At 46.1% G+C, this 26,030-nt stretch overlaps 1 protein-coding gene across 1 annotated transcript in view; it reads left to right on the top strand.

Annotated features, from left to right (window-relative positions):
* Positions 1–26,030, top strand: part of TTC23L (tetratricopeptide repeat domain 23 like) — an 893,819-nt gene that overhangs the window by 202,937 nt on the left and 664,852 nt on the right. The window lies entirely within an intron of this gene.

Raw genomic sequence — 26,030 nt, 5'->3', positions numbered from 1 at the left:
GTTCATGAAATTAGTATTATTTTACTCTTTCATGTCAGCCAAAAGTGCTCTTCACAGCACCCGCAATGTGCCCAATAATGACTCCTTCTGCAATTCTTATGGTGTTACATGAATTGGTAACATATCTAAATACGATTGTAAATTCTTTTTTATAACACTCGTTGCTCTTACTACTATTGAAACTGTCTGGGTATCTTTCTTCCACATGACTCTCATTTCTGCCTGCAGATCCAGGTATTTTATGACTTCTTGTCTCTCTGTACGCAAGACACTGTAGTCACTGGGTGTGGCAATTTCAATGGTCAATGCTACTTTTGTCTTCTTTTCTTGGACCACTATATCCAGTTTTCTAGCATCCATCTTTTGAATTGTTGGTAATGGATGATCCTATGTGATATAAACTTCATCATTTTCTGTTATTCTTTGTGGCTCATGTTTCCAGTGTTTTTCAGCCACTTCGATACCATAATGTTTGCACAATCTCCAGTGTAACAGTCTCTCCACATTATTATGCCTTTCAGTATACAGTCCCTCTGCCATTAGTGCGTCGCAACCTGCCAACCAGCAACAAGTTGTGTGACTATTTCCAATTCGGTTTTACAAAACCTACATATGTCTGTTTCTCCCACATGTTCAATGGACTTTGTAAACCATCTTATCTTCTAAGTCTTTCCCCCTGTTTTGAAATTTTTAGTTTCTTATCTCCAATAGAACATAATAGATCCTGGTCTGTTCTAATACTGCACATTGCTTTTATCACATCTATCTTTCATAGTATTTTTGCTGATCTATTCCCTCTTCAGTAATCTTCTAACAATGACAAATCTTGTCTTAGCTGCTTTATAGTTTTCTCTATTCGATATTTCCATGATGGTATTCACTTTTGCCTCCTCTTTTCTCTTGCTACCCTGTGTTCCTGTGTTAGAACTTTATCAGTTATTAATTTAACAGCACAGTAATATATTCTGTTTACTTCTGTTATATCGCATGGATCTCTATGGACAGTCCTAATTACTGTGTTCATTTGTTTTATCAAGCTTCTGACTTTTCGGGTTTTATTAACTTTCTGCAGTCTATTTCTCTCATTGATCTTGATATGTCTGTCTCTGTCTATTAAATCAAGCAAGTCTTCTCTTAACTCATTTTCTTCCATACTGAGGGCACATCCCTTGTTTTCCGTTTCCTGCGGGCATTCTATAGAAAGTTCTATAGCATCTTCCTGTGACACATTCTCTTCAATTTCATCCTGTGTCATCTGTTGTTCTGTCATATGGGAACTCACTTGCCTATCACTCCTCAACATTGACTGCATCAGGGTTTCCACAGTTTCTTGTTCCTTTCCTTGCTGCCTAGCTTCAAATGAATGTTTATACTAGTTTCCTGTGGAAGGCTCCAAAATATCTTGATATGGCACCTGACCAATTGCTTCCTGTTCCACTGGTTTCCCCTTAATTTGGATATCCATTGCTCTATCCTGTTGTGATGCTTTCTGTATTCGATTTACTACACTGAATTTTTCTCTTTGCAGCTGTTTTATAACCTCAATATGTATTTCTTTGACTTCTCCATTACTAATCTCTTTTTCTACTTTTCCTCTTAGTCTTCTTATTTTTTTGTATTGTAAAGTTTTCCATATCTGGATTCCTTTCCCTATATTTTTCATCAAATATCTTTGGTGCTGCTCTTTTTGTATTGGTTAGTTTTACTTTCTCCTTGCATAAATATTACACCATATTAAATCTCTTTTCCTTTCCCCTGTCCATAGTTCTTCTTCACGTGTCTCCTGATCTTCTTGCTTTTGCTTATTCTGGGGACTCACTCCATCATGCTGTGATGTAGTCTGTTTTAGACCTTCTACATTAAATCCTTCACTTCACAGGCACTCCATAACTTCAACTTCTATTTCTTTAACTTCTGCTTTACTAATCATCTTTTCTACATTACATCTTTGTGCTATTAATCTTCTTATTGTGACATTTCCCATATCTGGATGCCTTTGCTTGTATTTCTCTTCGAATATATTTGAGACTGCCTTCTCTATATTAGTTAATGTGGTTCTATGAGAGAGGGCACATGGCTAGTTAGCATATGTCTCTTCCCCAGATTGATTCATTAGCATACAGCATGGTATAGCCACACTGCAAGTCTTATGCAGTGCTGCATGTCATAATGCTAGACCACCATGCAGCATCATGTTAGGGCTGTCTGAATTCCCAAAAGGTGCAGTGATGTGTACACGAAGGTGTACATATCACATTAACTTTATGAATGCCCCCCGAAGATTTATTGTTACATTGTTCTGTCTTTGCTTTCTACAAATCTTTATCAGGTTCACTGCTGTTCAGAAATGATTTGTTAGAAATAGTGGAGTCAGCAGGTTTTGCTTTGTATAAAATTGCACAAAAAGTAATGGATTTGATATCACAGAGGTCCAGCTGCAGAAAGCAGGACTTTGCATGTGTTAAGACTATTCAACATGTAAAACATTCCCAAGTACTAACACTACTCAGCACATAAAACATTCCCAGGTGCTACTACTCCTCCTCCTCAATCTTATTGTAATATCCCACCACTGGACCAGTAATCAAAGAGCCTGAAACCTCACTACTGGCACCAGTGGGGAACGTACACTGGGAGGATGAGAAGTACACACATAGTATTTCCAGATGCAGCTCACTGCATCAAGTACAATTTCCCTTAAGAGCACACAGAGACCGCAGTCAGTCTGGGGCTGGTTTCTCCCTCTTTCTCCAGATCCACAGTAAGACTCCCTACTGGCATAGCTATAGAGTTGATTCCTTAGCCAGGGTTCCAAGCCAAGTCCTCTAACACTCTCTCTGCCCACCCAGTGCTTTGTGTCCCTGCCCAAGTAGCTGACACACACACTCTTGGAGATTTGATTTATGCACACACACACATACACACACACACACACACACACACACACACACACACACACACACACACACACACACACACACACAGACACACACACACACACACACACACACACACACACACACACACACACACACACACACACACACACACACACACACACACACACACACACACACACACACACACACACACAGACACACACACACAAACAGACACACACACACACACACGCACACACACACACACACACACACACACACACACACACACACACACACACACACACACACACACACACACACCTGGGAAGGCTGGCACAGGTTTACTAGGTATGCTCCCTTCTGCCCAAAGTATAAGGTAGCTATCACTGCCACCAGAACCCCTTATCAGCTACTATAAGGCTCTTAACAAAGGGTGTACAATCTTATTGTGTAATGTTACTATCAATACAAATGGTAGTTTGACCAAGAGCAAGGCTATTAAGAGTGGCCAACAGTGTCAACAAATAAATATGCAAATACTCTCAGAACAGCTCTACAAAGTTCAGCCACAATGAAAGGTTTAAATATATTTAATAATAAATAATAAAAGAACAAGAAAATACTCAGTATATATTTACAGTGATATCAGAGTTCAAAATCACAGGAAATATTTAAAACAACATTGCAGGACAGTGTCAAATAAATAAAGAAAAAATATCTAAACTAAGTGTTGCTATATTCCTGACTATATCTAAGAGAATTATACTGTTCCCTAGACTTACTTACTCAGAGCTAGCTTGCTGAATGACATAATTGCTTGTTTTCTGACTCCTAGTTCCCAGGCTCCAAAACAACCCTTGATGGCAGCTGGTCGCATTTAGCATCTTCCTGTAAAAATACATAGACAATGGCTTTTCCTCAGATATTTGGCAGATGGTGGAAGTCTTAAAACAGTAAAACACTTCCAAGACAATACAGAAAGCTTCTCAGCACAGACATTGGTTCTGTAGCTGCCATAAAGTAATTTCATTTCAGCTATTTTTTGAAGTTTTGCAAGTTAACCTCCTGTATTCCAGTTTCCACTGTTAAAATATATACATTTAAACAGTACAACAGTGTATGTATATTTCTGTTCTCTTCCAGCAGGGCACACTGTGGATATATCTTTAAGCTCAGTACTTTATAAAACATATTTTCAAGACACATGTCTGTACAAACTTAGTTTGATATATACATGACATACAGTTCTAATATGTTTGTAACATAAACATCTTACATGAACCATGTTGACTTTCACAAATAGGTTCATAGGTTCATAGGTTCATACTAGGCTATCTGCCCGAGGGCATTTACAAGCCTAGCCCATCGTTTTGTGGCTTACGCCACCCCTTTAGTATGGGGAACTATACCCATTATTTTGCTGTGCCTCTGTCGAGCAGTGACACTGAGGTAATCCCTGGGGTATATCTGCAATCTCCCATCCATTGGTCAAGATTTCTCTTGAACAAGGCCAGCGAGGTGCTCTGCCTCACATGTACCGGGATTTTGTTCCACAGCATAGGGAGTCTTTGGGTGATGAATCTATTCCTCCAGCACGTCCTATTAATAGCCGTGTCGAGGTTTAAGTCTCCCGCCCTTGTGGCTCTGATGGATCTAGATTTTTGAGGTGAAGCATATTCATCAAATCTGGGTTTGACATGGCCTTGTATGTTAGGCAAAGGTCACCTCTGAGCAAGCGGTAAGTGACTGAATAGAGCTGGAGTTCTTTCAGTCGGGCAGCATAGGACAGATTTTTGAGACCCTTTATCCTTTTGGTGAGGAACTTTTGTGGCCTCTCCAGCTGCTGCAAGTGTCGGGTCAGATACATTCCGAATGGGGCATTGTACTCAATCATTGGTCTGATGACTGATGAGTAAAGGGAGACTATGACCTCCCTTGATCTAGATGAGAATCCCTTCATGATAAGGTGGGCAATGTAGAAGGTCTTCCTAACTACTTTAGCTACATGGGTGTCGAATGACAGACTACTATCAACCTGGGTCCCCAGGTCCCTGATAACTTCTTCTGTGCTCAGTGGATTGCCACCTATTTGGTAGCTAGGGGTAACCTTGTTTTTCCCGAAGGGTATGACTATGCATTTATTGGCATTTAACTTTAGGCCGTGGCTCTGGCACCAGTTATCCGTTTCTGTGAGACCCTTCTGAAGGATATCTGTGTCAGATGTGTTTTCTACTATGGCCCAGTTTGCAGTCATCTGCAAACTTTGTCAGCCATAACCCTCCTGTGTTTGCTTGTACTGGAAAAGTAGATGCCAAACAAGAGTGGGCCCAGGACTGAGCCCTGTGGGACACCACTTGTGACAGGCTTTAAGTCTGACATGGCGCCAGCAACTCTGACCCTGTGGGTTCTGTCACTCAGCCAGTTTGCAACCCATCTTGTGATGTATGGGTTAACATTTAAGCTGATGAGTTTTTCAATAATACCCGAGTGGGGTATTGTATCGAAGGCCTTAGCCAGATCGAGGTAGGCTGTATGGACTGCCTTTCCCTCATCAATGGCTTTGGTGACTGTTTCGAAAAAGTCAACCAAGTTTAAAAGGCATGATCTGCCTTTGACAAAGCCAAACTGGGTTGGATCCAAAGTCTGCAAATTCCCTATGTCTTTATTTATGAGGTCCATTATGATCCTCTCCATGGCTTTGCAGATAAGGCTTGTCAAGCTAATGGGCCGGTAATTTCCAGGGTCGGTGGAGGCACTGCCTTTGTGAAGTGGGACCACAGTTGCAGTACGCCACTCCCTGGGTACGTATCCAGAGGTAAAATGACACATAACCATTTACAAAATTCCAGACAGTTGTGCTGGCAGTATCTCCCTTTGTCACACTTATGTATAAATCATGTTGCTAGTCACAAATGGCATATAATTATAAAATTTCAGCTACCTGGGCTGGTAGTATCTCCTTTCTTCACACTCATAATACTTTGTTTTCTTTTATTTCTCCATTTCTTTCCCAATGCAAAAGTTTCTGATATGACAAGTGGCTCCAGGCAACTTTAGGGAAGAATTTTGGTGAATTTCCATCAGATGACAAAAAGAACACTTCCTAAAGGGAGTAGTTATTCCTTGTGTGACTGGTAGGTTAGTATCCCTTGGACCACAAAAGCGTCTCTTCAAAGACTTTTTATTTCTAAAGAAAAGGGAAGAATATAGAGAAGGTGGTAAATATGAGAGGTACAAGAGCTAAATCTTATTTCTCTGAATGGATGCAGGATAATAGTAGATGTTAAGTTGTCAATCTCGCCTTCATTTTTGCTGGATGGGTTCGAAGCCGAACCTCGGCTCCGACTCGGCCGAATACTAAAGCTCGAGAGCTATTTTTACCGGCTCGAGGCTATCCTATGTCCCATAATGCTAGGCAAAATATACCCAGATCTCGTTTTCCGCTTAGCTACGAGGTTGCGTTTTCACCGGCTCCAGGTCGTATATTTTTATTAATAACTTTTGAGGTAGTTTTTAGTCAGTTTTTCACCCCTTTTTGTTCCTTTAGTATCAGTGTAGTTAGCGACTAGTCTTTCCTCCCTTTTAGTTGCTAATCTCCCTTTTTCTCCACCCTTAAGGTGGTTGGGCCTCTGACCCTCCCCTTGTAGTACAGTTTTCCCCTGGCTATTCTGTGTGTGTGTGGAATTCTGTCCTTTTACATAGTGGTAGTTCCCTTTTTTATAGTAAATTGTTTATAGTGTAGTGTATTGTGTGTGGTTTTTGTACAGTATGTCCAAGGATACTAAGGTATCGGGTTTCAAGAAGTGTGACTCGTGCTGTCAGAAGATGTCTCTGACAGACAGTCACACTTCTTGTGTGTATTGTTTGGGCCTACTGCCCCTGCAGGACTCTTGTTCCGTCTGCCATGCTTTTAGCCCGAGAGTCCTGCAGGAGCGCAGGAACAAACTTATACTTAGAGGCTTGTTAAAGCCTGAAGATTCCCCGGCTAAGACTATGGCTGGGAAACCTTCAAAGCCCGCCAAATCGTCAGCTCCATGTTCAGAGCCGGCGCCGAGCGGTGCTCTTGCTGCCTCGTTGGTTCCGGCCAGAACCGAGGCATCTAGACCTCAGTCGGCTCCAACTTTAGTGTCGGAGCCGTCTCCGAGCAGAAAGCGCTCTAGGTCTCCGTCTCTCGAGTCGGTTAGATCGGCTCCGAAGTCTCCACTCTTGTCGGAGCAGAGCCATAGATCTCATTCCTCTAGGTCTTCCAGGCTTTCTGACCATGACCTCGAGAGGGTAGTCAGCCGGCTTTTAAAGTCGCAGGCACTGGCCCAGTTGCTACATAGCCCATCTCAACAGACAGGGGCTACCCCTACACCCGCTCAAGTTCCTCCTCTGACTACCCTGCTGAGTTCGGAGCCGGAGGTCGTCGAGGTGAGTACTGTGGGGGCGTCGGAACTGATCCCCCTGTTGTCGGTTCCTTCGTCGGCTCTGATCCCGTCCTTGGCTCCGTCCTTGGAGGGATCCGGGTGCCGAGACTCCCTCGTCGGCTCCTAGGGGGCGAGTGGCATTGGACCCTTGTCCGACCCCGCTCTCCCTCTCGGAGCTTCGGCGCAGGTGAGTTCGGCCCCGACATCGGTCTCGGAGCTGTCCCTCTCGGTGCCGGGGGGAGTTCTCATCTCCTCGGAGTTGGGTCCTTCTTCCCTGCCTGACAGGGGCGCCTTTGAGGTGATGAGGAGTGTGCTGGCTCCTATACCGGTGCCACGGTCGGCCTCCTCAGCCCCTCTCTCCATGGTGCCTGCTTCGGCCCCTGCCTACCCTCCTGACCCCAAGCGAGGAGAACCGACGCTCCAGGCTGCCCCATTGGGCCTTTCTTCCTCTTCCGAGGCCTCCCCTGACCCTGCGGGGGAGCCCCCTCAGAAGAGGACATGTAAGAGGAAACATGTTGACTCTCCTGAGTCAGTGACATCGGACACCGACCTGGATGATTCGGAAGGGTCCCCAAGGTCCCCCTCTGAGGATGTCTCCTTCTCTGACATCTTAGAGATCCTCAAACAGAGGGGGAACTGGTCTGCTCTTAACCCATCCGAGGACAAGTCGGTGTACCTGGATGCCTTCGGTTCTCGCCCTTCCACCTCCTGGATGTCCCCGCCTTTCGACCCACTTATGGAAGTAGTGGCTCGGAAGGCGTGGACGGCTCCGGATACTATGGAACCAACTCCCCGCAGACTCACAAAATTTATTACTGCTCCCACAGATAAGCAGTTTCTTTCCAAGGGTGTCCTCGTGGATACCATGGTGGTGGCGGCAGCCACTAAGAAGGAGTTGGCTGACCCTTCAGTACCTGTCCATCCTCCTAATAAGGATTCCAGGATGATGGATAGGTACGGCAAGTGGATGTTTTCCTCAGCGACCTTTGCTATGCAGTCGCTGAATTACTTATGCCATTTCACCCGACTTCAGAGGGACCTTCTCAAGGAACTGGGTGAAACATTGCAGGACCCAACAGCTGTGGGGTCTCAGGAAAAGATCAACTCCCAGCTAGGGACCCTGAACTCTATCATCAACTCTTCCATGCGGCTCATCTCTTATGCAGCCGATGGAGTGAGTAGAGCCGCAGGTATGGGAGTTGCTCTAAGGAGACACGCCTGGATGCGGCTCTGCAATTTCGCTGACTCCTTCAAGGCATCATTCACTAACACCCCCTTTGATGGTTCTGCTCTTTTTAGACCTCAATTGAAGGACACCTTAACCAGGTGCGAACAAGAAGGCAAGACTCTCTCTGCCATGGGAGTCAGTTTTTCCACCCCTTCTAGACCGTATCCTAAGGGTCAAAAGGGCGGGAAAATGTGGTTCCGCAAACCTCAGGGAGTTCTGCCGGACGCATGTGATGAGCTTCCCTCTAGAGGCAGAGGTGGGAACAATGACAGACGCCACCCTAGGGGCAGGGGGGGTCCGCAGAATCAGGGTAGCAGAGAATCTTTCTCTGACAAACCCTTTCAGCACCCCTGAGGAGCTGCCCGACTGTCCACCTTCGGAGGCAGTCGGGGGAAGACTTTCACTGTACCCAGAAGCCTGGTTCTCCCGCAGGACCGATGGGTACGGTCGATCATATCCGAGGGCTACAAAATCCCATTTATCCACACCCCACATCAACCAAAAGGGCCTCTTCCAGACATTCCACCCAGTCTGAGATACCAAGCAGCACTAGAAATTTCAAAGCTGCTTTTAAAAAGAGCCATCCAACCAGTCCTGGCAGACCAACAAGGATCCGGAATCTACTCCAAATTCTTTTTGGTACCAAAAATGACAGGGGACTGGAGACCTATTTTGGATCTCAGCAGACTGAACAAATCGGTTCAAAGAATGAAATTCCGGATGGTCACGCTACAGTCCATTCTTCCCTTTCTGGGTCAGGACAATTGGATGTGCTCTATAGAACTTCAGGATGCGTACTACCATATCAAAATGAACAGGCGCTACAGGAGGTTTCTCCGCTTCCGGCTGGGAGCCAGTCATTACCAATTCAGAGCACTGCCCTTTGGCCTCACCACAGCCCCCAGGGTGTTTACCAAATGCATGGCAGTGGTTGCGGCTCACTTGAGACGTCGAGGATTCCAGGTGTTTCCATATTTGGATGACTGGCTCCTTACTGCCACCACCAGGCATCAGCTTCTTCAAGCCAGGGATTACGCTGTACAAACCTGCAAAGCGCTAGGCATCTCTATAAATTTTGAAAAATCTGCCTTGTCGCCTTGTCAGCATATTACCTTCACAGGCACCGTGTTAAACACGTTAGAGTTGTCAGCAAAACTTCTACGCAAAGAGTATACGACATTCGCAGTCATGTTCAGGTCCTGCTACAAGAGGACAGGGTCAAAGCCAGGTTTGTACTGAAAACACTTGGTCTGATGGCTGCAACAATCACCTTGCTCCCCCTAGCTCGTTTTCATATGCGGATACTACAGTGGATGCTTTTTTCCCAATGGTCCTTTCAGCAGCTTCCCATGTCACACACGATTCTCATCACCCAGTCTTGCAAACGACACCTATCGTGGTGGATGGACTTACCCCAGGTACTTCAAGGCATACTGGTTGTTCTCCCCCCTCCGGTTGCCACAGTGACAACGGACACCTCCCTGATCGGGTGGGGGGGGGCATTTTCAGGGCAGGACAGTCCAGGGCACATGGCAACCCTTCGAGTGCCACTTGCACATCAATGTCCTGGAGATGAGAGCGGTACTGTTGGCGTTGCAGGCTCTCCAGAACTTTCTTCCCACTGGAACGATTGCAATACAGACAGACAATATGTCTGTAGTCTGGTACATCAACAAACAGGGTGGAACCAGGTCCTACCCTCTTTGTCGGGAAGCACTCAGACTCTGGCAATGGGCGATCTCTTTTCAGCAGTTTCTGGTAGCAAAACACATTCCCGGGAAGTCCAATGTCATAGCAGACAGGCTGAGCAGGGACATTCTCATGCCCTACGAGTGGTCTCTCAACCAACTAGTAGCGGACCAAATCTTCAGAAAGTGGGGTCAGCCTTGCTGCGACCTTTTCGCAACCCCTCAAAACGGCAAGTGTCAAGACTTCTTCACCCTCTTCCGGGCCTCTCTCCCAGAGACGCTCTAGTCCACGATTGGCCCAGGGGGTCTCCTTTATGCTTCCCCCCCCTTTCCCTTAATCACTCTGTTAGTCCAGAAAGCAACTGCCTTGAGATCCAGGATGATCCTCATTGCCCCTTACTGGCCCCGACAAGTCTGGTTTCCGTTCCTACAACGTCATTTACTGCAGCAGCCCTGGCATCTGGACCCTGTGCCAGACCTTCTGACCCATTAATCGGGCAGGCTGCACCAATCCCTGTCATCTCTCAACCTCACAGCTTGGTTGCTCCACTTCCAACCCTAGCCAGACTTCCCTTAATCTCTCCGTCAGTATGTCAGATTATCCTTGCCTCTCACAAGTCTAACACCAGAAGGAAGTACGCAAGTAAATGGAAACGTTTCAATATTTGGGCAGAAAACAACCAAGTTGATCCCTTTACTGCCCCTGTCCAAACAGTTCTAGATTTTCTAGCAGACCTCTTTCAAAAAGGTTCCTCTTCAGCCACTATCAAAGTCCAGTTGGCGGCTATTGCAAATTTCCATGTTGGCTTGTCAGAGTCTAGTATTATGTCCCACAAGCTCTGCAAAGCTTTTCTGAAGAGTACCCTATTACTTAGGCCCCCAGTCAAAGACCCTCCTCCACCGTGGGATCTAAATCTGGTACTGTCGTCTTTAATTTTACCTCCTTTTGAGCCTGCTGCCTCCTGCTCATTAAAACTGCTCTCATGGAAAACACTTTTCTTGGTAGCTATTACCTCAGCCAGAAGGGTTTCGGAACTACAAGCCCTTTCTGTGCGTCCCCCTTATCTGTTTTTTCACAAAGATAGATGAATCCATCCTTTTTACCTAAGGTACTCTCAGAAAAAAATCTGAATCAGACTATTGATCTCCCAGTTTTCTTTCCAAATTACACTGATAGAGCTGAGAGAAAATTACATTGTTTGGATGTCCATAGGCAACTACGTTTCTATCTGGATAGAACCAAGTCAACGAGAAAATCAGACCAACTCTTCTTGTCTTACGCTGAAGGGAAGCAGTGCCTTCCAGTTTCTAAAGTGACCCTGCCAAGATGGTTGACCTCTCTTATCTCTTTAATCTATCAACTGAGGCATGAGGAGCTCCCTACCAAGCCTAGAGCTCATTCAACTAGAGCATTAGCTTCCCCAGTCACTTTCCAGGTGAGATTACTTATGGGCTCTATTTGTGCAGCGACCACATGGGCCTCTCCTCATACCTTCATCTCTCATTACAAACTGGATATTGCCTCCAGAAATAGGGCTGATTTTGGTTCCACTCTACTCAAGAGTCTGTTCCATGGAGCCACCCGGGACTAAGGTGCTAGGGATGCTGTCCCATCCAGCAAGAATGAAGGTGAGATTGACAACTTAACATTAAGAAGTTATGTACTTACCATAACGTTCCATGTTAGTTGTCTTCTTCTCGCCTTCTTTCTTGCGTCCCACCCTCCATCCCCCTAGCCTGGAAAGACCTAGAGTATTGGGTGAGTTTTTTTTTTCCTTGTCACCAGGATTATCCCTTCAGCTAGAGCTCTCCTTCCCCTTTGGTAGCCCTGGTGACAAACAGGCTGTAGGGTCTATAGTTCTACATAGCTCTCAGTTTTATCTTTTCTAGTGGTGGGACTGGTCTGTCCATAGTGTTAGCTATCAAACGAGATCTGGGTATATTTCACCTAGCATTATGGGACATAGGATAGCCTCGAGCTGGTAAAAATAGCTCTCGAGCTTTAGTATTCGGCCGAGTCAGAGCCGAGGTTCGGCTCCGAACCGATCCAGCAAGAAAGAAGGCGAGAAGAAGACAACTAACATGGAACGTTATGTTAAGTACATAACTTCTTATTATGAGTTGAGAAGGAGCTATAACAGCAACTTAAGAGTGTCATTTTGCTATTCAAGGAATATTAGCCAGTATGCTAGTATTATTAAGAAGAATTGGGACATTCTAATGACAAGTGAGCAAGTTAGTAAATTTTTGGACTCAACACCTCAGTTTATTTTTAGAAATAAAAAGCCTTTGAAGAGATGCCTTTGTGGTCCAAGGGATACTAACATACCATTATGTATGTTTATATATATATGTTTTTATAGTCTAACTTCATATATATATCTTAAATGCTATTGGAATGGTTTTAGGGAGTGTACCTTTAAGTTGGAAATTTTTGTGTCATGTGATCTTAGGTCAGTAGTTAAATATGGCATTTTAGGTACTTTGTTTTTATGTCATACCTGAAGAAGCATCTGGTGAAAGCACTTGTGTGTTTTATTAAAAGACTGTTCGTGAACCTGGAGCCTTGCCTGCATTGGTTTTTTGTTATAGGATTCCTGCATTTCTGTAATGAAGGTACCTGGGGAGTAGTGGTTATTGTTTTTTCAGCTATTTTTTTATGTGTTTGTATTATATACAGTAATTTAGGTAGTACTGTTGTAATAGTTGATCTGATATTGTTAATCCTCGTTCATTCCTTACGTACGGGTATTGGTTCCGACCTCGGAACCGAGCCGGCCATCTTCCAAGCTCGCGTCAGCTATAAATTCTCGAGCTAAAACTCCTACCCAGAATTCCCCTCTCCCTGTTTCCTCAGATTTCATTTGCCGCGTCGACGTTCGGTCGTGTCAAGCTACTTTTCTTGAGCTAAGTACAATATTTGTTGTCATTCTAGTCTAAAATAACTTTTCTCTCAGAAAAGTTTCTAAATTATTTTCTCTTACCTTATCACATTTAGTGACTATCTCTTCTTAAAAATTTTCACTGTTTTTACCATGAGGTATCTCTTCTATACCATCGTTGGTAGACCCCTTTTCTTCTTTACCTTCAGGTATCTCTTGTACCATTGCTAGTATTTTCTCTGATTTCATTCTTTTCTATCATGGATAAAAAAGGTAGTCCAGGATTTAAGAGATGTTCAGATTGTGGACATAAATTACCTACTTCAGATGCACATTCTCTGTGTGTCTGTTGTTTGGGTGTGCCTCATTTATCTGTTGATCCACCCTGTGGAATTTGTAAGAACTTCTCTAACAGGACATTGATCGAGAGTAAAAATAAATTGTTACTGAAGGGGCTACTCAAATCTCCTTTTTCAGAGGCTATTTCTGGGTCGGAGGCTTCAACCCCTCTAAGAGCCCATAAGAAAAAGACTTTTTGATCTTTCAAAGGCCAAATCTCTTCCTTCGTCCCCAACTGGGGACTCCCATCAACCGAGACCCAAGAAAGCGAAGCTTTCTACTTCGGATTTGACTCTTTCGGATCCAGCGCTTTTGGTGCCTACACCCTTGGCACCGTGGCCATCGGCGCCATCTGTGACTTCGGCACTGACTAGTGTGCCCTTTACCGTATCGGTACCGAGGGCTCCTCGGTCCAGGCCTCTCTACCGGCACCGACTATTCTGTCGACGCAGACTGTAACCACATCGGCTCCGATACTTTATCCAGAACTGACAACTCACTTACTGACACCAATTTTTTCGGTCCCAGCCTTGGCACCGACAACCAGTTTGACACCGACCTTGCTGTCGGTGCAGACCATGAGTTTGGCACTGATGATTTCCTCGGTGCAGACACCTGTAGTACAGTCTCTTACGGTACTGTTATTTTCAGTGCATACTGGTGATGTGAGCACCGAGCTTGTTCCATCTGTGGATAGACCTGACTCCCCCTCAGCCGTGTCTGTGAAATCCACTAGAAGCCTCTCTGAACACAATGTGTTGCGTCTTATGGATCAAGTGCCTTTGGCCAGAGGTATCCCACCCCCCCCAGGAACTATCCTTCCTTGGGAAGTGATCGCCCTTTGCCAAAGACCCCTACTTATTTTCCTCCTTCATTGCCTTTGAAGCCCCTTGATATAGCACAATCTTCCCCCTCTACGGTTCCCTTTATGGATCTCACTAAGGAACCACAGTTGCCTTTGTGGCAGAAGAGTTTTGCTATGATCCAGAATGTTAGCTGTAGCGTACATAATCTGGCATTTCACAGCCATCCAGGGACACCGAGTCGTCAGGCTGAGCCACTTAGGGGAGGGGTGACCCCTGTCCATGACACTCACACCTCTTCAGGTGAATCGGCCTTCCAACTAATGGAGAAGGCTTTGGCATCTGCTGGCAATACTGTGCTGTCAATCTCCCCACCCTCCTCTGGACCACTATGTACACAAGTCGCTCCTAGCAGACACCGGGCACAAGGGCCTCAGGATGTACTCCCACAGAAAAACCCTTTTGCGTTGTCTTCCCCAGCTTCTCCCTCTGAGGAAGTTCATCGCAAAAGCTTGTGCAAGAGGAAGCACATGGACTCCACAGAGGAGTCCCTCACTGAAGACACAGACTTGGATGATGGGGAAGGGTCCCCTCACTACCCTCTGAGGTATCCTTTGGTGATAACCTCGAATTCCTTAAACAGAGAGGTGACTAGCAGCCCTCTAACCCGACCTCTGAAGAGTCTGTGTTCCTGCAGGCTTTTCGCACCCGGCCTCCTGGGTTACTCCACCTGCTGACGAACTGGTCCGGCTCATCATGCAGCATGCGTGGAAGGCTTCTGACACCACTGAGGCCATTCCCTGGAGGCCAGATAAAATTTTGTCCCCTCCTGCTACTGAACCCCATTGGTCCAAAGATCTTCCTGTAGATGATCTGATGGTGGCGGCTGCAACCAAGAAAGACCTGGCGGAAGAAGAAAGCCAGACTGTCCATCTGTCCAACAAAAAGTCATGGGCTCTGTACAGAATAGGGAAGCGTACTTTTGCATCAGTGACCTTTGCAATCAGGTCCCTGAATTATATGGCACACTTCACCAGGCTTCAAAGGGATTTAGTATCTGAGCTCTCTGAAACTTTGTCTGATGAGGTCTGGGACAAAGTGGCCTCTCAGCTGGCTACCATTGAATCGATATCAAACTCCTCCATGCGCCTGATATCTCACGCATCAGAAGGTGCAGCTAGAGCGGCGAGTTCAGATGCTGTTTTGAGATGGCACGCCTGGATGCGCTTATGTAATTTCGCAGAACCCTTCAAGGCTTCCTTTTCAATGCTCCCATTGAAGCCTCTTCATTGTTTGGACCCAAAGTTAAAAGCACACTGGCCAGATGTGAACAGGACGGTAAGACCCTTTCTGACGGAGGTGTCCGTTATTCTTCCCCTCAACATGCTTGCTCCAGAAACCAGAAGTGTGGGAAGATATGGTACAAAAAGTCTCAGGGTCCTTTCCATGACACACAGGCCGAGTTCTCCCCTAGAGGCAGAGAGGGAAACTCACAGGGAAGACACCTCTTTCAGGGCAGAAGGGTCCGCTTAACCAGGGTTCCAGGGACTCTGGAACCCTGGTTAAGCGGACCAGGGTTCCAGGGACTCTGGTCCGCTTAACCAGGGTTCCAGGGACTCTTTTCCTGGTTAATCCTATCAACAACCCAACTCCTTTCCTCTGGAGGTGGTTGGGGGTCGTTTCTCCTTGTGCCCTTCTGTCTGGCTAAGTGGACCAGGGTTCCAGAGTCCCTGGAACCCTGGTTAAGCGGACCAGGGTTCCAGGGACTCTGGAACCCTGGTCCGCTTAACCAGGGTTCCAGAGTCCCTGGAACCCTGGTTAAGCGGACCAGGGTTCCAGGGACTCTGGTCCGCTTAACCAGGGTTCCAGGGACTCTTTTCCTGGTTAATCCTATCAACAACCCAACTCCTTTCCTCTGGTGGTGGTTGGGGGTCGTTTCTCCTTGTGCCCTTCTGTCTGGCTAACCATTACCACCGACTCTTGAGTACAAAGGATATTAACCAGAGGTTACCATATCCCCTTCAATGTTTGTCCTGCCCCCCCCCAACAAACTTACCCGATGTTCCACCCAGTCAAAGGGAAGAAGCAGCACTAGAGATAGCAAATCTGCTAAGAAAAAGAGTCATTCAAATAGTCCCTTCAGACCAGATAGGATCCGGATTCTACTCAAGACTATTTTTGGTGCCAAAGGAAAATGGGGACTGGAGACCAATTTTGGATCTCAGTGTATTGAGCAAGTTTGTAAGAGTACAAAAATTCCGGATGGTCACAATACAGTCTATCCTCCTGCTTTTGGAAAAAGATGATTGGATGTGCTCGATAGATCTTCAAGATGCGTACTACCACATAAAGGTGGACAGGCCATCAAGAAGATTTTTGCACTTCTGTGAGGGAGCCAGTTGCTATCAGTTCAGAGTACTGCTCTTCAGACTCTCTACAGCCCCCAAAGTGTTCACAAAGTGCATGGCAGTCATCACAGCTCACTTGCGACTACAAGGATTCCAGGTGTTTCCATAGCTGGACGACTGTCTCATCTCCGCCCCCACCAGACATCTAGTGGAAGAAGCTCTGGCATATTCTCTCTTTGTTTCAAAAAGGCTAGGCATAACAATAAACTGGCAAAAATCCAGTCTCACCCCATCTCAGTCCACAGAATTCATAAGGATAAGGCGTATGAAGAGTTGTATGAAAGGTTGGACACTAAAGAGGGAGAAAAGGACCTGTACCTATTGGCTAGACAGAGGGACTGAGCTAGTAAAGATGTGCAGCAGGTAAGGGTGATAAAGAACAATGAGAGAAACGTACTCACAAGCGCGGAGAGTGTGTTGAACAGATGGAAAGAGTACTTTGAGGGGCTGATGAATGAAGAGAATGAGAGGGAGAGAAGGTTGGATGATGTGTGGATAGTGAATCATGAAATGCAGTGGATTAGCAAGGAGGAAGTAAGGATAGCTATGAAGAGGATGAAGAATGGAAAGGCTGTTGGTCCAGATGACATACCTGTGGAAGCATGGAGGTGTTTAGGGGAAATGGCAGTGGAGTTTTTAACTAGATTGTTTAATGAAATCTTGGAAAGTGAGAGGATGCCAGAGGAATGGAGAAAAAGTGTTTTGGTACCGATTTCTAAGAATAAGGGTGAGCTACAGTAACTACAGAGGGATTAAATTGATCAGTCACAGCATGAAGTTATGGGAAAGAGTAGTGGAAGCTAGGTTAAGAAGGGAGGTGATGATTAGTGATCAGCAGTATGGTTTCATGCCAGGAAAGAGCACTACAGATGCGATGTTTGCTCGGAGAGTGTTGATGGAGAAGTACAGAGAAGGTCAGAAGGAGTTGCATTGTGTTTTTGTGGACTTAGAGAAAGCATATGACAGGGTGCCTAGAGAGGAGTTGTGGTACTGTATGAGGAAGTTGGGAGTGTCAGAGAAGTATGTAAGAGTGGTGCAGGATATGTACGAGGGTAGTGTGACATTGGTGAGGTCTGCAGTGGGAGTGACATATGCATTTAAGGTGGAGGTGGGATTACATCAAGGATCAGCTCTGAGCCATTTCTTATTTGCAATGGTGATGGACAGGTTGACAGACGAGATCAGACAGGAGTCCCCATGGACTATGATGTTTGCATATGACATTGTGATCTGTAGTGAGAGTAGGGAACAGGTGGAGGAGACCCTGGAGAGGTGGAGATATGCTCTAGAGAGAAGAGGAATGAAGGTCAGCAGGACTAAGACAGAATATATGTGTGTGAATGAGAGGGAGGATAGAGGAATGGTGAGGATGCAGGGAGTAGAGGTGGCAAAGGTGGATGAGGTTAAATACTTGGGATCAACAGTTCAGAGTAATGGGGAGTGTGGAAGAGAGTACAGGCAGGATGGAGTGGGTGGAGAAGAGTGTCAGGAGTGAGTTGTGACAGACGAGTACCAGTAAGAGTGAAAGGGAAGGTCTACAAGAGGGTAGTGAGACCAGCTATGTTATATGGGTTGGAGACAGTGACATTGACAAAAAGGCAGGAGTCAGAGCTTGACGTGGCAGAGTTGAAGATGCTAAGATTTGCACTGGGTGTGACGAGGATGGACAGGATTAGGAATAAGAATATTAGAGGGTCAGCCCAGGTTGGAAGGTTTGGAGACAAAGCCAGAGAGGCGAGAGTACGTTGGTTTGGGCATGTGCTGAGGAGGAATGCAGAGTATATTGGGGAAAAAGATGCTAAGGATGAAGCTGCCAGGTAACAGGAAAAGAGGAAGGCCTAAGATAAGGTTTATGGATGTGGTGAGAGAGGACATGCAGGTGGTTGGTGTGACAGAGCAAGATGCAGAGGACAGGAAGAAATGGAAACAGCTGATCCGCTGTGGCGACCCCTAATGGGAGCAGCTGAAAGAAGAAGAAGAAGATACTGGACACAAAGAATTGCAGAGCATCCATCCCAGAGCACAGAATTCTAAGGATAAAGCAACAACTGATCCCAAGCCTTTCAAGGGAGAAATCCACAGCTCACTCTGTCCTACAGCTGTTGGATTCCATGGCAGCCTCCATCACCATTGTCCCCCTGGCCAGGTTTCACATGAGGCTTCTACAATGGCTACTGCTCACCCAATGGTATCCTTTTCAGCATCCGCTTTCAGCCAAGATTCGAGTAACTCACTGGTGCAAACAGGATTTAAATTGGTGGATGACCAACAACCCGTCACAATGGTCTAGCCCCTTCTCCCCTCAGCAGCCCAAGGCTACAGTGACCATGGATGCTCCCTGATGGGGGGGGGGACTATGTCAGGGTCAGACAGTCCAAGGCATTTGGTCTGAAATGGAGGCCCAACTGAATATAAATGTTCTGGAGCTGAGGACGGTGCTTCTGGCGTTGCAAGCATTCCATCTCCTGCTGCCGTCTGGGACTATTGCGATTCAGTCAGACAACATGGCTGTGGTCTGGTACATCAACAAACAGGGTGAAACCAAATCTTACCCCCTTTGTCGAGAGGCCGTGAGGATATGGCAATAGGCGATGGCTACAAACCATTTTCTTCTAGCAACGCATATTCCCCGGAGTTCCAACGTGATAGCAGACAGACTCAGCAGGTGCATTCTACAACCTCACGAGTGGTCCCTGAATCCCTTGATAGCGGCAGAGATCTTCCACCACTGGGGCCGTCCTTGCTGTGATCTCTTTGCATCCCCGACCAACTACAAATGCAGCAAGTACTTCACCCTGATTCCCCCTCTGGGACAGTCACCCAGGGACGCTGTAGTCCACGATTGGCCCTCGGGTCTTCTTTATGTTTTTCCACCTCTTCCTCTCATTTCCCAATTTCTGAAGAAAGCCCGTCGGTTGAAGAGCAAGGTGATCCTCATAGCACCATATTGGCCTCATCAGATTTGGTTCCCCTTCCTTTGGCCTCACCTGCTAGATCAACCATGGATTCTCCATCCAACCCTGGGGTTGATCTCCCATCCACAGAATCTAATTCATCCCAACTTGGACAGCCTGAAGCTCACAGCTTGGCTCCTCCAATTACTTGATTGCCAGGCAGAATGATCTTTCTTTACCAGTACGGGACATTTTATTTCTACTCATAAGTCTTCCACTAGAATTACTTATCTAAGCAAGTGGAAAAGATTTACCTGTTGGCTGAAAGAAAAGCAAGTGATCTCTTTCAGCACCAGTGTCGATAGTATGTAAGCCACATACACTCTGGCTAGGCTTATAAATGCCTTAGGGCAGATAGCCTAGTACGAACCTATGAACCTATAAACCCTAAAAGGGCGTAGTATTCTCATCCTAAGGGGTGGTGTAAGCCACATACACTCTGGCTAGGCTTATAAATGCCTTAGGGCAGATAGCCTAGTATGAACCTATGAACCTATGAACCTATTAGAGTAGCTAGCTGATCTATTCCAATCGGGTCTATCGGCCTCTACCATTAGAGTTCATTTGGCTGCTATATCCAATTTCCATGAGGGTGTCCAAGACTCCTCTCTTATGTCACACAAATTATGCAAGACCTTCATAAAAGGTGTGAATCATCTGAAGCCCCCTTTTAGAGAACCTAGTCAACCATGGGATGTGTCATTAGTTCTACAAGATCTGACAATGCCACCTTTCGAACCAGCTTCTTCATGCAACCTCAAATATTTGTCATGGAAAACCTTGTTTTTGGTCACCATTACTTCTGCCAGATGTATCTCTGAGCTTCAAGTCTTATGCATCAAGAGTCCATACTTGATTTTTCATAGAGATAGAGTGTCTTTGAGAACTAATCCTTTCTTTCTGCCAAAAGTGATTTCTGAAATGTCCATTAATCAAACCATCGAATTGCCAGTTTTCTTCACCAATCATTCAAACAAAGGAGAGTATTGTCTACATACCCTAGATATTCACATGCAAATTTGCTTCTACTTGAACAGGACTAAGGCCTCTCGTAAATCAGTCCAGTTATTTTTGTCCTACTCTGGACCTAGATTAGGATGTGCTGTTGCTAAGGTCACATTGGCTAGATGGTTGAAAGACCTTGTGACCTTCATTTATACACAACGTAATATTCCATTGCCGACTACCATAAAGGCTCATTCGACAAGGTCAGTGGCAACTTCTGCTGCCTTCCATGCCAGAGCTTCTTTACATGACATCTGTGCAGCTGCAACTTGGCCTACAACTTCTACCTTCATCCATCATTACAAATTGGATTTGGCTTCCAGGGGAAGAGCATCTTTTGGTTCTATGGTGCTCGGGAATATCCTTCCATGAGAGCCTCCCAGGGATAGTGGTAGCTGGGGACTCTGTCCCATACGTAAGGAATGAACAGGGATTAACAATATCAGATAAAGAAGTTATGTCTTACCATAATGTTCCATCTGTATTGTTGATCATGGTTCAGTCATTACGACCCTCCCTCCTTCCCCCTCCAGTGGCTTCTAGTGGATCTCACCATCCGGTTCTCTTAGGTCATTTGACCAGAGGTAGCCTCTACCTTCTTTTGACTTGCAAACTCAATCTGAGGTAACGGAGAGGGGAATTCTGGGTAAGAGTTTTAGCTCCAGAGTTTGTAGCTGACGTGAGCTTGGAAGATGGCCGGCTCGGTTCCGAGGTCGGAACCGATACCCGTACGTAATGACTGAACGAGGATCAACAATACACATGGAACGTTATGGTAAGACATAACTTCTTTTTATGGGATGTCTTATCTCTTTAGTTAGTAATCTTTTAGCCTGATAAAAGGCAGCAAATAGTCAATGTACTTTTTTTAATGGGATTTTGGATGTGAAGGTTTTATTTGAGGTTGTGCTCAAGGATGACTTCCTTTTTAATGATTGAATTACCTTGACTGGGGTGTTATATTGACTGGTATAATTGTTAAGGGCTGAGTTTTAATTGTTTGAATTTAAAAAGTGAAAGCATACATTCTGATTTATTTGAGTTTAGGAATAAATATGATTTTGAAGGCCAGTCTTGGAGATTTTTGAAGGAAAATCTGGGCAGGTTTTATTCTATGTTTATGAGAGTACTGTATTCGGAATAGAGAAGTCATTGGCAAAGTGGTCTAATTCAGCATTATTGAAATACATTTGCATATTATTAACAAATAATGAGAAGAATAGTGACCTAGAATTGACCCCCTGGGGAATAACAATGGATTTTTTGTTGGGTGCCATACAGCAACATTCCACTGAAGGATAGATGGCCGGTAGTTAAACAGGTACCTTATGAACCAGCCAAGATATTGTGAGTGAACTGTATTGATAAGCATTTTGATAAAGAGAGGGTTATGAGCAGTGTAAAAATCATTGAACTAATCAGTGAATACTGCAATTATTTTATTGATCTGATGTTGTCTTTCTGCCTGTTCCTCAACATATGGGTTTTCGTATCCAAGTTCAGTCTGACTTTGGCCACTTCCAAGTTATTATCCAGTGCTCATGCCCTTCTCTTACCCATAATCCTTAATGTTAACTGAAATACAAGATCTTGTTTGCTGACACAAGAGTAGGACAGATGAATTGGTGCTTTTAGGAGATAAGTCTGTTATAATTATAAATTTAATTATAATTCTAGATGTGAGAGTGTTCAATCTCGCCGTTTGTTCTTACACACGGGTTCGGAGCCGATCCTCGGCTCCGAGTCGGCCGCATAGCAAAGCTCTGCATCTTAGAGAAGCTCGAGACCAGGCTATATCCCACAATCCTCCCTGCCATTACTCAGATCTAGTTTGCCGCTGCAATGGATCACATCGAAGAGAGCTCGGACCAGAGAAAATTTTGTTATATTCAGATAAGATTCTTATCTTTCTACTTTAAAAAAGTTCTTATAGTTCTTGAGAAGTTAGTTTTTGATTAGTACTAGTGTGTGTGTGTTATTGTATTTAGTCCTGTCATTTTTTCATAGGTTCCCTGTTGTGGCCTACCACTTCTTATCACTTATAGCAATATATATATAAATATTTTCTTATAGTTATTACTTATTATAGCTAGTGTTTTAAAATTTTTCATAGTTAAGTGTCTTACTACCGGTTATGTCAGAAAAAGCCAAATCCGGTTTTAAAAGATGTCAGTGTGGGCAGAAAATGTCCATCACTGACAACCACACTTCCTGCGTCTACTGTCTTAGCCCTCTCCACCTGCAAGAGGATTGCTCTATATGCCATTCCTTCAGCGGGAGGGTCATGACAGATAGACGCAGGAAACTTATAGATAGGGGACTACTTAAGCCTGCCTTCCAGGAGGCGTTGGACAAGTCGGACCAGGCTTCTAAGTCCTCGAAGGGGTCGAAGATGTCGGAGCCCATGTCATCGGCTCTGAGTTCATCTTCGAAAGTTCGTTCGCTGGTTCCACAGACTTTGGGGCCGAGCGTCGAATGTTTATCTTTCACTAAGCCCCAGGTCTTGGAACCGGTGTCGGAGCTACCACCACCTTCCATTCTTCGGTCGGTGCTATCTTCGGCCCCTTCGACCCGATCTTCCAGACCGTTATCCGATTCAGATGTGGATCGTGTCGTGCAGAAAGTTATGGAGAACATGGCCCTTTCCAAGTTGATTGCAGTTTCCTCCCAGTTGGTGTCGAAACTAGAAGGCCTCCCTTTATCTCCAACAGGTCCTCCTTCGAGACCCATCCAGTCTTCGGAGCTGGGAGAGGATGAGCCGATGATAGTGGAGCCCTCGGTGCCGAAACCGTCCATTGCACGATCGACACCATTGACTTCGACTTCTTTGGAACCTGTAGGTGAGTCGCGGGGTCGACGATCTCTCCTCGGTTCCGGGACCGAGAGTCGTACCGACCTTTCAGTGCCGAATCTCCCTCTCGGGGCCTCGGCGCAGATTGGCTCGGCTCCGTCCTCGGGGTCGAGGCCCACGGCCCCCGTGTCTGGGATCCTTCCATGTTCTTCGGAACCGGGGGAGTCCTCGGCCCGGGGTTCAGGGGTTTTTGACCTTATGAGGAAGGTTTTGTCTACACAGACAACCACTTCATCGGAGGCGTCTTCTCCCTCCCCTAAGGGGCCACTCTGTTTCTGCCCCCACGACCCATCCAAAGCGTAGAGCACCATTGCCTCAGCCACCCCCAGAGGGTGCCCCCTGTTCCTCGGAGGCCTCACCGGAAGCCCCCTCCGATGAGGTTCCGAGGAAAAGACTGTGCAAGAGGAGGCACTTGGATTCCCCGCAGGAATCTCTAACATCTGACACTGACTTGGATGAGGCAGAGGGGTCCCAAAAATCCCCCTCTGAGGATGTCTTATTTGCGGACATCTTGGAGATCTTAAAACAGAGGGGTGATTGGCAGTCCCTAGCCCCCACTGAGGATGAGTCGGTGTTGCTGAAGGCTTTTGGTGCTCAACCTTCTACCTCCTGGGTTACTCTGCCCTTCGATGAATTAATGGATTTAATTGCTCAAAGGGCATGGGAGACACCAGATACAGTGGAACCGGTCCCTCGAAAACCAAGCAAATTTATCACCGCTCCCCAGGACAAGGCTTATCTCACCAAGGAAGACCCGGTCGACGCTATGGTGGTGGCTGCAGCCACTAAAAAGGAGATGTCTGAGTCTTCCTCTTCTGTTCATCCTCCTAATAAGGATTCTAGGACTATGGACAGATATGGGAAGCGCGTTTTTAGTTCAGCGACTTTTTCCATGCATTCGCTAAACTATTTGACACATTTTACACGTCTGCAGAGGGATCTCATCAAGGAGCTGGGAGATACCCTCCAGGGTAACACAGATGCTGCTGTTTCAGATAAGGTAACAGCACAGCTTAACACCCTTACCTCCATAGTGAACTCATCCATGAGGCTCATCTCATATGCGGCTGAAGGATCGAGTAGAGCTGCAGCTTCAGCGATTGCTCTACGAAGACAATCCTGGATGCGGCTGTGCTCATTTGCGGAAGCCTTCAAGTCTTCCTTCGCCAATGCCCCCTTTGATGGTGCCACTCTTTTTGGGCCCAAAGTGAAGGAGACACTAACTCGGTGTGAGCAAGAAGGAAAGACTCTGTCTGCTGTCGGAGTCCGTTTTTCCGCTCCAACTAGTCCGTACCCCAAAGGGCAACGAGGCGGAAAAATGTGGTTCCGTAAAACTCAGGGATCTTTCCAGGCCACACAGAGTGACCCCCCCCCAGAGGCAGAGGGGGGGGGGCAGAAATGGAAGACGTTGCCTCGGCAGCAGAGGGGGTCAGCAGAACCAAGGCGACAGGGATCCTGTCCCTGGTAAGCCTTTCCAGCACTCCTGAATGGGGGCCCGACTGTCCTGCTCTGGAGGCAGTCGGGGGTCGCTTGGCTTTATACCCACAGGCCTGGCTAACTCTCACCTTGGACTCTTGGGTAAAAAGCATTGTAACCAGAGGATACAAAATCCCCTTCATGTCAACTCCACCCCAACAAAGAAGGTTTCCAGATGTGCCACCCCATCTGCGAGGCCCAGCAGCAATAGAAATTTCAAAGCTGCTCGAAAAAAGAGTCATTCAGCCAGTCCCGGCAGACCAAAAAGGATCTGGAACTTACTCAAGGTTCTTTTTAGTTCCAAAAAAGACAGGGGACTGAAGACCGATTTTAGATCTCAGCAATCTCAATACCTTCGTGAAGAAGGAAAAGTTCTGGATGGTCACGCTTCAATCGATCCTTCCATTTTTACAGAAGGACGACTGGATATGCTCGATAGATCTCAAGGACGCGTACTACCACATCAAAATGGCCAGACCGTCCAGAGATCACCTGCACTTCCAGCTGGGAGCCAGTCACTTTCAATTTCGAGCCCTGCCCTTTGGGCTCACCTCAGCCCCCAGGGTATTCACCAAATGCATGGCAGTGGTAGCGTCTCACTTGAGACGTCTAGGATTCTGGGTGTTTCCCTATCTGGATGACTGGCTCCTCACCGCCACCACCAAGTGTCGCCTCATACAAGCCAGAGACTACAGAGTCAACCTTTGTTCCCACCTAGGGATTTCCATAAACTTCGAAAAATCTGCCTTACTGCCCTCACAGCATATTTCGTTCATCGGAGCAGACCTAGATACACGTTTAACACTGGTAAAGCTCCCTCCAATAAGGGCTTCATCCCTCAAGGAACAGGTTCTTCTTCTACTGCAAAGCAGGAAGGCCCTGGCCAAACTAGTCTTGAAGGTTTTGGGACTCATGGCAGCGTCCCTGATTGCAGTCCCTATGGGGAGATTGCACATGAGGCTCCTCCAATGGCTGCTGTTCACGCAGTGGTCATTCCAGCAGTTACCCCTAGCGCACAAGATTCTGATAACAGATTCTTGCAAACGAAACCTCTCATGGTGGGTGTACAGTCAAGATCTCACTATGGGTTGTCCATTTGTTCTAC

This window comes from Protopterus annectens, chromosome 1.part0 (genome assembly GCF_019279795.1).
Source record: "Protopterus annectens isolate FY-2018-M chromosome 1.part0, PAN1.0, whole genome shotgun sequence".
In the NCBI taxonomy this organism is placed as follows: domain Eukaryota; kingdom Metazoa; phylum Chordata; order Ceratodontiformes; family Protopteridae; genus Protopterus; species Protopterus annectens.
Note: the sequence above shows the minus strand (reverse complement) of the source record. Positions and strands in the feature narration are given on the sequence as shown.